We start from the raw sequence: 13,411 nt of genomic DNA, 5'->3' as shown, positions 1-13,411 counted from the left end.
ACAGTATTTTTATATTAAAATATATCATACAGCAAAGAAGACTTTGAGAGGGTAAATTGTGTATACTTTGGCTGCAGATACAAAACCGATAGATCATCCAATCTGTCAATGTAAGCAAGAACTAGAACCCAGTCTAGTTTTTAAAAATAACAACTACCTAGGTAAATAACTATTTTTACCTGGTGCCTAAAACTTAATAGAGAAGGCCCAAGCAGAGAACAGAGCACAGAGATGTAGTGAACAACACCAAAAATGTGATCAATACTGAGTCGTTGTCTATGATGAGAGCTTTAGGTGGGGAGCTGTGTAAGTCAGTAGTAGGCGAACATAACTGAAATTCAGTAGCTCCTGAGACGCCATCAGCATTTTCCAGGATATAAGCTTTTGTGAGTCAAAGGTCACGTCATCAGATATAAATGGAACAGGGATGTACATGCCCTTATATCCAAGTCAGAAGCAGCAAGTGGTCTTACAAAGAAGGACCTGTTGGAGTCAGGATGCAAGATATACAAGACAAAATATAATCAGTTTGACTGATTTCCCACAAGCCACTGCTCTGCCCTCGCTCTTCCCTTTCCCCTGATTGTATATTTCAGTTTCCCACTACTTGCTGCGTGGCCGTATTTTGACCCACAGCTTGGCCTCATTTCCCTTGCGTCTTCTTGATCCTGTTTTTTGAGGATCGAAAAGACGCGGGGGAAATCGGGTGCCGCTGCGGGTTAAAATGCGGCTGCGCAGCAAGTAGTGGGAAACTGACAAATATAATCGGGGGAAGGGAAGAGTGAGAGCGGTGCAGCTGCTTGTGGGAGCTAAGAGATATGCACAGAGTTTGGAAATGCAGAAAATTAGCATTTGTAATGGGATAACAATCCTACGTCCCTATTCAGCTGGGGGGACATTGCATTGAACTTGTGAATGAATACTAGTTTCAGTATTATTAAACATATTTTGATTAGTTTTGCATTAATGGCATTAAGCATGGCGGCTGGCTAGCTACTACTGACACAAACAATTTGCTGGTTTGCTTGGACTATATATACCCCAGGGTCATCATGGGCTGATTGTGTGCCACTAAATATCAACTACATTAGGGTGTATGTGCTTCATTTGGCCCTGTGGGATGCATGCTGCTGGTGCCTCATCGGAAATGACCACACTGAACTACAGTTCCCAGGAGGTAGCGTAAGAATGCATGGTGGTCAAGGAAAATGCTGCCAAGCTGCAGCTGATTTATAGCAACTCTGTAGGGTTTTCAAGGCAAGAGACGAACAGAGGTGGTTTCCCGTTCCCTGCCTCTGCATAGCAACCCCGGACTTCCTTGCTGGTGTCCCACCCAAGCTACAACAAGGGCTTGGCCTGCTTAGCTTCTGAGATTTGACAAGATTGGGCTATCCTGGAGCATCCAGGTGAAGGGATAAGACTGCACACACATCCAGTTAATAACAATAAGCACAAAGACACACAGCTCCAAGAGGGAGACAGGGAAGCAAAATGTGTAGGGCTAGAACACCAGAGAGACAGGTAGGGCTGCCAGCTCAGGGTTGGGAAATACCTAGAGATTTTGGGGGTGGAGCCTGAGGAGGGTGGGGTTTGGGGAAGGAAGTATAATGGGGTATAATGGGGCATAATGCCATAAAGTCCACCTTCCAACATGGACACTTTCTCTAGGTGAACTGATCTCTATCTCCTGGAGATCCATTGTAATCTCAGGAGATCTCCAGCTGACAACTGGAAGTTGGCAACCCGACTCTTATCACTCAGTCTAGCAGGAATAAGGCAGCCAAAGACATCCCCTCTCCACCCCTACATATGTTTCACAAATGGATGGAGGAGGGGGCAGTCTTAGCAAAGTAGTTGTAGTATGGAACCGGGAAACTACGTACTTAGTTAGCAAGGCTGGACCCCTAGAGAAGTAAGCCATCAGCATTCTTCCCCCCATAAAACAGGAATGACACATATCTTTTAAAACCAATTTTTAAAAACATAAATATAAGGGATGAAGAATGGGCAAAGCATGTGTAGAATAACTGTCAATCCAATTTTGAATATTAAAAACTTTTTTAAAGGTTTGGGAGTCTTCTCACAAGTTGTGAACAAACTTCTGTCTGAACAGAGGGTGACCAAGCATCCTTGGTGTATGGGGGGAGTTCCACAGCCGAGGAACTATCCCTCACAGCCATTGGCTTTACCTCAGTAATGGAGGGGGAGCACAGATTCCAGGTCTCTGGTGTTGTATACTCTTTCCCAAGAAGATTTATATGGGAGAAATAGGTTCACAATAGTGAAAATGTATTTTATGAACTATGACTTCTGTAATCTCTCTCAGTATCTGAACCTTTGTGAGTAGTAAAGAAACAACACCAAAGACCGATTGACTGCTCCTCTACCCACCAGTTGTCATACCTTCTATACTCACTATTTGCTTGAGAACCAGGCATACATGTATGTTCCTGCAACAGCATTGAAATGACCAACAGCTGTCTTGAAATTAATACTAGATTTCCAGGTGTTTGGAATATACAAGGAAGGTAATGGTACAATGGTTCGTGTGTTAGTACTACCTTTCAAATAATGTACAGTACAAAATGGCCTGACGTGAAGGTTATTTTTGAACTTTTAAAATCATTTTGTAGCCTAAGCAAAATCATTCTGTTCCGTTTTCTCACTCAAAATCCCTTTGCCTAGGTAGATCAAAAAACACTCAGTACTTTTTGTTCTCGATATTTTGACTTCTTTTAAAATATGGCTGAAGCTGTGAAGACAAATTTGTGAACTGACAAAAATAAACAAAAACAAAATAGGAACTTAAAGCAATAGAACCATTTTCATGGGCATCTGAAAATCAGGGACAACTTATTTTGGGTTTTTTTGCTTCCTGAATCTGGATAGACACACCATAGAGCTACAATTCACTCTGACCTTGCTTACAGGGCTATTTGGAACCTGAACAACAATCTGAAAAATTATTTTTGATGGACCTAATTTAGCCGACCAATGAAGGGGGAATTATCTAGTTAATGAAATGGCCCTACTTCTTGTGGGTGTTTTAAAGTTCAGGTCAGAAATATTGTGTTTTATATTTTGAATAATTTTACTTTATGGTGTGTATTTTAACAATTTGTACCACTGAGGAAGATCTTGGTGCTTGGGGGGGGTCAACAGTGGGAGGGCTTCTAATGTCCTGGCCCCACTGGTGGACCTCCTGATGGCACCTGGTATTTCTGGCCACTGTGTGACACAGAGTGTTGGTCTGGATGGGCCTTTGGCCTGATCCAACATTGGCATCTCTTATGTTCTTATGTTCTTAAACACATTTCTGTGTCCTCAGCCAGGGCCAGAGCTTTTTCGGCCCTGGCCCCCACATGGTGGAACTGTCTGCCAGAAGACATCTGTGCCCTGCGGTAGTTATTATCTTTCTGCAGGGAAAGTAGGTTAGGCTCAGGGACAGTGCCCCTAAACAGCTCAGTGCACTTCATGAATGAGCAGGAATATGACCCCAAGTCTTGGCATTACAAGTCCAGCGGTACGCGTACCACTGTTTAAACTGCTTTCTGAAAGCCCTAAAATAAAGTTTTATTTTTTATATATTTGTGTTGACAGTTATACAGAATACAGTGGGGAGGATTCCCCTGGCCCTATCGACTGGAAGAGGTCTCACTTCTGATACTTTCTAGCAATGTTCTATGTTCTGCCATGACCCATCTCTGCTTAGAACATCCGTCCTGCCTGTGAGCACCTGAAACAACATGTAACAGGCCAGCCCAGCATCACTTGATGGAAGTGACTGACTTCCTTTTACTTTTAGGTCATTTTCATACGGCAGTACAAGATTCACAGCACATATCAATGGAAAATGTAATGTAACACTCAGGAGGTTTTTCATAACTCTCACTCATTTAAATGAGTGTGATTTGACAAGACTGATGTGATAAAAGAATGTAAAGGGTTTTATAAACATTTGACTTTAAGAGCAGAAAAAATGGTTTTAAAATTATACAGAACAAGGCAAACGAATGTGTATAGCAGTACGCTGGCTGTAGCAGGCTAGACACCCGTGTTTCAGTCTGCCATTCCTACTTCCATCTTTCTTTCTGCCATGAACTCCCAGCTTCTTCAAGGGCACAATCTGCCAAGAGCATCTCTTGCGCAAGTGCCTATGGTTACTGACTCTGGGTTGGGAAAATCCTGGAAATGGGATGGGAACCTGGAAAGCGCAGTGTTTGGGGAAAGGGGCGGGGGGCTCAGCAGGGATGTGATGCCATACAGTCCACCCTCCAAAGCTGCCCTTTTCTCCAGGGGAACTGATCTCTGAATTCTAGAATTCTGGGAGCAGTTGCAAGTCTGGGAGCCTGCCAGGCCCCAACCCGAGACTGGCAACCCAGCTGCCACCTAAGGAAACCCAACCACTTCTCTTCCATTGGGCCAATGGGGGTGAAGGCTGGCTAAGCCTCGTGCAAGTGAGAATGGTCTTTTAAATGTGTGATTTCTCTTCTTATTGGCTATCAATGGGGATTTCTATTTAAACTAAGAAAAAGACTCGTTGTGGAAATAAATACAACAGCCTCTAGAAAGAGGCTCTGGGCGGGTGCCCCAGCCTTGGACACTCAGTGTCAATTTGCTGTGGCGACCTCAGCAGGGTATAATGACACTGAGTCCACCATTTTCTCCAGAGGAACTGATCTCCGCTACCTTAAAAACAGTTGTAATTTTGAGTGATCTCTAGCCCTCACCTGGAGACTGGCAACGATGGTTCCCCAGAAGGGAATAGTTGGTTTGGAGGGTGGAGTCTATGGCTTTGTACCTGTCCGAGGTCCCACGCCTCCTGAAACCTCACCCTCTCCAGGCTCCATCCCTCACATCTCCAGGAGTTTCCCACCTGGAGTTGGCAACCCTATCTCCTTCCCAGCCAATCATCAACCTACCTTTATTTCCCCCTCACTCTTCAGCTTTCCATCCCCCACACACCTGCAGCCTCTCCCGTGCTCTGAAGCTCTGACTGCTACGTCACATTGGCAGATTCTGAGTGACACATCAGGGCGCCAACTAATTCCAGAGCGTGTGGAATGTTCTAGAGAAGTGCCACCACCATTCGGCTTTTATATATAAGGGAGATTAACCCTGTAATTTAAATGACAACGAATCCATGTTTAAAACTTAAGGAAAGGATATGCTTTCATCTTACAGTTTGGATTTTATGTTTGTGTTCTAGAGACTTTTAAGGGTGTTGTGTATTGCTTTGGTCTTTTTAACGTCATTGGTTTCTCATCTGCTTAAGATCAAATGCTTCAACAACTGGGGTTTGTTTAGACAGTACATATTTTTGAGTCTAGCGTGTAGGATATTTTTTTTAATGTTTTTAATAATTTCAAAAAAAACAGAGAAAGAAGTCCAAATATTCCTAAATTAGGTTCAGTGAACAGACCAATTCTACCTTCCTCTTCTGGAACAGCTGCCATCCCCCCCTTTCTGGCAAGCCCCCAATGTTTTTATGCTGCTTATAGGTAGAAATTAGGCAGTCTTATAGCTTGTTCGTTCTTTGTAAGCCGTCTTGAGCAGGACTCTGAAAAGGTGTAGGGTTGCCAACCTTCAGGCTGGAGATCTCCCACTATTACATCTGATCTCCACTTGGAGAAAATGGCTGCTTTGGAGAGTAGACTCTATGACATTATACCCCTGTGAAGTCCCTCCCCTCCCCAAATCCTAACCTCCTCAGGCTCCATCCCCCAAATTTCCCAACGCAAAGCTGGCAACCCTAAATAGGTGGCATATTCTAAAGAAATAAATAATATAATTTTGGACTTCCTTGCATGTGTCAGAAAAAATGGGTTTAATACCTGAGTATACAGAATGTTCTACTATATGTAACATTGACTTTCTCACAGAACAGAATACAAGCCTCCATAGTTTCCTTCAAATAAATATTACGGGCCCCGGTCACACGGGAGGATTTGCCACGCGAGAGGGATGGATCGGGGGCGCATCAAGCGGGCGCAATCACACCGCAACATCTGGGAAGCGGCGCACACCCGTCCCCGATCTGTCCCTTCCGGGCAAAACTGCGCATTTAAAAAAACCCCTAGAAAAAACTACTACCTACCTGAAAATCTGCTGCAGGGATGGCCGTCTGATCGCCAGCACACTTGTCTCTCCCGCAGCATGCGAGGTTCTGCCGAACTGCGCATGCACATGCATGTGCAGTGGGCTGGCCTCGCTCTCTGGTCTGTGGCTTCCTCCTGGCATCTGATCGTGCCGGGGAGGACCTGCGCGGCAGCTGGGGGGATCTGTCTGATCCCGCCGCCGTGCATCTCTTTTGGTGCGGCTCAAAAAAGCCGCACTTTGGCCGCGCTATTTCCCCCAGTGTGATCGGGGCCATAGTTCCATCCTAAACAGTGGTACATTCTTCTACATCCATTAGAATCAATGGGTAATTCGGTTCCGGATTGTACTGTACCTTGTCCTATTCTGAGGCCACTAGAATTAGCTTTCTTCCCACGATCTGCTGCAAACCTTTCAAGAGAGACAGGAGCTTTTATATAACTTGCAAAGCTCTACATAACAATTCAAAGTCTTTGGCATTATTTCTTCTTCTAGAACTTCATGCCTCCCCCCCATCACCAGCAGTCCCAGTCAATTCTTTCTGGAAGTCCTTGTAAATGGATGAAAGTTGGATTTATTATGATGAGATCCTGTGGAAATTAGAAAGCAGGGCTAATGGAAGTCATTAATGTCTTTTCAACAATCAGATGAATTGTAGATCAATATGATATATTAATAGATTGGAAGCCATTAAATATAACATAAACACACAGTAGAGTGGTAGCAAAGAAAGGGAAAAGGCAAGAAAGGCTTTTACAGCATATTTGAAAAACTGTTTTCTTGCAGCAAAGACAATTTTGGTCCGATATTCTGTTATTATGGAAAGAATAACATTAAAATTGTTTTGCTTCATTCTAATAAAGCACCTAGCGTAGTTTGATATGAGTTACTTGTCTGTCTGATCTGATATAAAAATAACTTTTCAATAATGAATAATTCCATTTTCTTATATTGCTCAGGTACAATTAAAAATGAGTCCAGGAAAAAGATCTACACCCTTAACTATCAATTACCTCTTTGTCTGCAGCACTGATACATTATTATAAATGAAATAGGAAGGGTATCATATGATTGATAAAGCAGTTGGACTCCCCACATACATTCTACCTAAACCTCAAAAGAAAACCTCAAAGAAGAAGTCAGGGGAAAAAATAAAATAAATAGTTGCAAAAATACTTTCTGTTCAACTAGCATTAGTCATAAAAAATGTGGCCAATCTTATTCCCATTATTGATTTCCATGGATCAGGACAGCATTCAGTGCCTGTTATTGAACGAATATGCGAGCTTAAGGAACTAATTAAGACTTTAATGTGGTCACATTCCTTGGAACCAGCAGAAGTCTCATGATTCAAGGAACTTCATTTATAAAAACTTTGGAAGACGGTTCATTTCAAGATTGGGTTTTAATCTAAAAATATCTTCAATTAGTTGTTCTTCTTGGATGCATTTGTATCTGTACCTAGGGGAATACTTATGAAAACATAGGCTGGGTTATACCAAGGGTGGGCTAACTTCATTCTTGCTTGTCTTAAAAAATCAACAACACTGGACTCTCCATGGTCCACCAATGTGTTTTCAATTTACAAAGTAAGAGTACATTCTCAGGATAGCTGATCTCATTTAAGTGATCTTGCAGAACATATGAAGTGAGCTGCAGGAACAGACTTGAGAGTTGCTTGGTCGAACACCGCAAGAATCCCAGCAATGGGTGGCCCACTAGAAACTGGCCAATGGTGGAGAACAACTTATGTTTCATTCAGAAAAAACTGTCTATTTTATTTTATTTATTTATTTATCTATCTATCAAATTTATACCCCACCCTCCCTGCAGAGCAGGCTCAGGGCGGCTTCCATACAAACACAAATACAACTTAAAACCATACAGTTATTTAAAATGCGACAGATAAAACAGTCTATGCCTGCATTAAGCTGCCGGCACTCAGTAGAAGAACACAAGCTTTTCCTACAGAGGGTCCCAAGTTTGCTCCCTGGCATCTTCAGTCAATAGCATTTCAGGCAGCAGGTGCTAGAAAGACCTTAATTTCCCTGAGACCCTGGATAGCCCCTGCCAATCAAATGCTGAGGTAGATAGACCAGTCACCTGATTCACTATAAAGCTGCTATTTTAATTATGTTAGCAAATCAGTATATTGGATTTCAATTATCATTGTGAGATTACCCCAAACACTGTGACAGTGTCACAATGCCAAGAACAGCCATCACCAGCAAATGCATCACTATGCCATCATGCCGACCTATTGAGGAACACAGAAAAAACAGGCAGATGCAAAGCATAGCACGCATAGCCTACAGTAAGCACCATCTGGCAGGGAATGAGACCCTTATGGAATCATCCACCTATCTGATTATTTATTTATCTAGAATATTTCTATGCTTTCTCTTCAGAGTCCTGCTTGAGGCAGCTTACAATTAAGAACCACGGTATAAAACCCAAGCCATCAACAAAACAAATCATTAGAACAAAGCAGCAAAAAAACTGTCCATAAAACAGAGCCGACTATTAAAAAGCTAATAAGATAAATGGCTAATTAAAAGGATGCCTGGCACCTCAAAGTGCAGGAGGTGCCAGGCAAGTCTTGGGGCATTCCAAATGTGAGGTGCCATCACAGAAAATACCCTGTCTCTAGTCTCCACCTGTGTCATTTCTGAAAGTGGGGTCTCAAAAAGCAGGACTTGAGAGAGGCAGATCGTAACTGACAGGACTGGACAGTATGGAGGTGACAGTCCCTCAGGTATCCTGGCCTCAAGCCATTTAGAACTTTGTGTCTTTTCCAGGTCAACTTCCACTGTGGCTTGAAATAAAAGTCCCTTCACAACCTGGAAAAGCTCTGCAGATGTAATTGTGGCAGAATAGGCGTGGCTAATGTGCTCTCACCTGTGTTTGGTCAACTTTGCTTTAGGTTTTTCTCCACCTGCACTCTGTCTGCCCAACCATTTCATCATTTGAAGCTCAACAGTAAATCAAAGGGCATTCCAGACTCCATAGAAGAGGAGAGAGAGTTCTGATGCAATCATGACCACAGCCCAGGTCATATTCCATAGGTGAACAAGCACTGCAACAGAGCTGCCAGTGAAGAAGGAGGAGGAAGAGTTGGATTTATACCCCGCCCTTCACTCGGCACCTCAGAGCGGATTACAATCTCCTTCCCCTCCCCACAACAGACACCATGTGAGGTAGTTGGGGCTGAGAGAGCTTTGAAAGAACTGCTCTTGAGAGAAGAGCTCTGAGAGAACTTGTGACGGATCCAAGGTCACCCAGCTGGCCACATGTGGAGGAGTGGGGAATCAAAACCAGTTCTCCAGATTACAGTCCACCACTCATAACCACTACACCAAACTGAGGTCAAGAGACCTCAGGAACCTTCTGAATAATCCAATTGTAAGTCTGTCTCGGGAAGATTTCTTCCAGGCAGCTGCTTCAAAACTTATGCAGGAGTTCTGAAGATACAGGAATGAGATGGAAGTAGTAGACCAGCCATAAACTGAGAAGTGCGAAATTTACTGTTGTTGCCTAGGACCTTCCATGCCCAGTTCAGGGCAATGCTGCTTATCTTTAAATCCTTCATCATTCTGGGTCCAGTGTTTCTGAACTAATGCCCATGCTCTTCTTTTTGTTCTCTATCGGAAAGTTAGACTAGTTCACTCTGCCAGGGGATAGGGCAGAGTAGTCTTAGTAATTGTTTTCAGACTCTGGAATTCCTTTCCTGGGAAGTCACAGTGGGTGACTTTGCTGCTGTCTTTTGGTGTCAGATTAATATTTCCTTTTGTACAGGTAGCCATTTTCTGGCTGCGGAATTACCTGTGATTGGCTGTGTAGTTATATATGTCAGTGCTTATATTTTGCTGTGATTGATACAGTGCGAATCAATGGGTGCGTTCAGACACGCCGTTTCATCTGATGTCGTGACAGTTCAGCAACGGATTTTATATGCACGGTCACACAGTCAACATCCGCCTCCTGTCCCCAGCCATTGGTTTCTGGTTCAAAACCACTTTAACCTGGAGTATTTTGTTACCAGGTCCCAAAGTGGTGTTTTCTCAGCTCTCCCGTTTAAAGCCGCATTTCCCCCCTGTGTGATTGCTCCTCCGGTGTCAAGCCACTTCCAGTTTAAACCCCTTCCCCGCTCGAAAGCTGCCCGAGGCTTCCGCTTTTCACCCGCCATTTTTAAAATGCGTTGGCAGTGTGCGCATAGGCGGAGCTCCGCTACCATGTTTAGAAAACCGACATTTAAACGGTCACTTGTTTTAGCCTTTAGATGAGTTCTGGATCTCACAGAGGCCATTTTCAGGTCAAACGTTTAAAGGGAAGTCTTTTGTTGGAGGGGTTGGATTGATTCGCCCTGGTGGTTCTGCGCATGTGCCATGGTAGTTTTGCCCCATTCTACGGATGAGTGCCTATGCGCATGTGCAAACTGAGATTTTTTTAAAAAAAAACCCCGCCGATGCACACTCTTGCGCGTTGGTAACGTAGACGCCGGGGAGCGATGTGACTGCGCGGTGAGGCGGGATAAGGAAGGTAAATGTGATCGCAATTATCCAGATCAAATATAATCCGGTCAGAACTGGAGCAGTTTAAACTGCTCTCGGCACGCCGTCTGAATACACCAAATAAGAGTTTAAAATATGTGTTTTTATCTTTTTAATATTTTTGATTCTTTGTGAACCATTTGGGAGATTTGGCATGGGGAGCAGCAGTCTCCTATTGCCTGCCAGCCAACCAGTTAGCTACCTACTGCTTGCCTACCACCTGCCTGCTCTCTCTGATCAGGAGGTGGTGGAGATAGCTGTCCATATCTCCTTACCCTCCTGGCCCTCTTTGAACAGCATCACCAGCTCCACAAGCCATTTAATGTAATTTCACAAGATTCTTTCTTCTTGAGAGAGTCTGGCCACCATTTCTAGTTTCCTGTTGCCAGGACTACCAAAATGGTGTCTGAACTCTCACTGCAGGAAGTAATCTTATGTGAGTTTGCAAAGCCCTGCCTTATTTTTTAAAAGGGGATGGGACAATGAAAAGGTAAGGAAGATATCTCGTCTAGAGGCCAGGAGTGGCAGCATCAGTGGTGAGGTGAGCAGTCAGCAGCACCTATTACTGTAGCAGAAGTGAGGCAGGTATGTTTCTGGAGGGAACATTGCCTCAGGGGCTGACGTTTTTTGAGCCACCATTGTGGATGCCATTGTAGCAGTGGATATGGGTAAATAAACAGAAAGGTTTATGTGTAGCTCAAAATATACTCAGGCAAAAAAAAACCGCCGATGCACACTCTTGGGCGTTGGTAATGTAGACACCGGGGAGCAACTTGACTGCGTGGCAAGGCGGGATAAGGAAGGTAAGTGTGATCGCGATTATCCAGATCAAATATAATCCGGTCAGAACTGGAGCAGTTTAAACTGCTCTCGGCACGCCGTCTGAATACACCAAATAAGAGTTTAAAATATGTGTTTTTATCTTTTTAATATTTTTGATTCTTTGTGAACCATTTGGGAGATTTGGCATGGGGAGCAGCAGTCTCCTATTGCCTGCCAGCCAACCAGTTAGCTACCTATTGCTTGCCTACCACCTGCCTGCTCTCTCTGATCAGGAGGTGGTGGAGATAGCTGTCCATATCTCCTTACCCTCCTGGGGTAAACAGCATCACCAGCTCCACAAGCCATTTAATGTAATTTCACAAGATTCTTTCTTCTTGAGAGAGTCTGGCCACCATTTCTAGTTTCCTGTTGCCAGGACTACCAAAATGGTGTCTGAACTCTCACTGCAGGAAGTAATCTTATGTGAGTTTGCAAAGCCCTGCCTTATTTTTTAAAAGGGGATGGGACAACGAAAAGGTAAGGAAGAGGCCAGGAGTGGCAGCATCGGTGGTGAGGTGAGCAGTCAGCAGCACCTATTACCGTAGCAGAAGTGAGGCAGGTATGTTTCTGGAGGGAACACTGCCTCAGGGGCTGAAGTTTTTTGAGCCACCATTGTGGATGCCATTGTAGCAGTGGATATGGGTAAATAAACAGAAAGGTTTATGTGTAGCTCAAAATATACTCAGGCAAATCCTTGGGAATTTTATTGTCTCCTCTCCACCATTTACAGATAAAATTACACATGAATCTTTATGGCTCATTTCATTTTGAGGTGGGTCTTCTGGTATTTAATATGAGGTGAAGTGAGACCTCCTGAATATTTGTCCTCGTTAGTCCCCCCCCTCCAAAAAAGAAAAAGAAAAAAGAAAACTAGGGACTAGTCTTATAATAGACTTCTACTATTTAAGTATGTTTAGAGAACAAAGTAACATGGGATGAGGAATGCAGAGATATCCAGTGTCCTATCAGTAATCATTATGAATACCGTTTTATAGCAATGTGGATACTAAGTGCTTCCATTGATGTTTTGATTATGCTTCACTATTAGTTATGTGTGCCATTAAACCTTTGCATTACTGACACAAGCAATATTTATTTAATTTAATTTAACGGCACATATTTCAAACAGTAAAATGTAAAATACAGCCTGATCTTTGAGACAGAGGAAAGGTTTATTGCTAATGTCAAGAAAACTCAAGGTCAAGAAACCATTCACATCAATTTAATGACCATGGACATTTTGAGATGGGACAAATTAACAAGAGATGGCGATGCTGAAGAACTTGCTGTTGCCCTTTTCTTTAGCCCTAATCCAGGGGTTACCACTCTGGAAAAGTGAGATGAGTCCTGTCGCTTCTCTTGTTGCGAAGTATTTTTTTTCCCTTCGTGAGGAACCAAAGTATAGGAAGCCTTCCGTTATTGCCTTTGTGATACAGTCCAGCACAGAATGATTAATCAAGACTAAATACTTGTTTGTTAAGGCAATGTTCTGTAAAATATGTCCTCTTTTTCAAGGCTCTCAGGAAGGCCTCACCATTCTTGGTGTAGTGGTTAATAGCTGTGGACTCTAATCTGGAGAACCGGGTTTGATTCCCCACACCTCCACATGAAGCCAACTGGGTGACCTTGGGTCAGTCACAGTTCTCTCAGAACTCTCTCAGCCCCACCTACCTCACAAGGTGTCTGTTGTAGGGAGAGGAAGGGAAGGTGATTGTAAGCCACTCAATCATCTGTCTCTCCCCCCCCCTCCTTTAAAGGCTGCCTGTTTTTGGCAAGTTTGCAGCCTTGGCATCAGAAACTGTCTCTTTAACCACAGAGCATGTGAAGCAGTTGCCCTGCCAAGGTGGCAACAGCACAAGCTGTTGGGACCACCTGCATTGTTTTCCATTTACCTGGATGATTTGCTGACACAACCTTCTCCAAGGCAAGGATCAAATGATGCC

This window comes from Gekko japonicus, unplaced genomic scaffold, assembly GCF_001447785.1.
Source record: "Gekko japonicus isolate JY-2015 unplaced genomic scaffold, Gekko_japonicus_V1.1 scaffold155, whole genome shotgun sequence".
Lineage (NCBI taxonomy): Eukaryota > Metazoa > Chordata > Lepidosauria > Squamata > Gekkonidae > Gekko > Gekko japonicus.
This window is presented reverse-complemented; position numbering follows the sequence as displayed.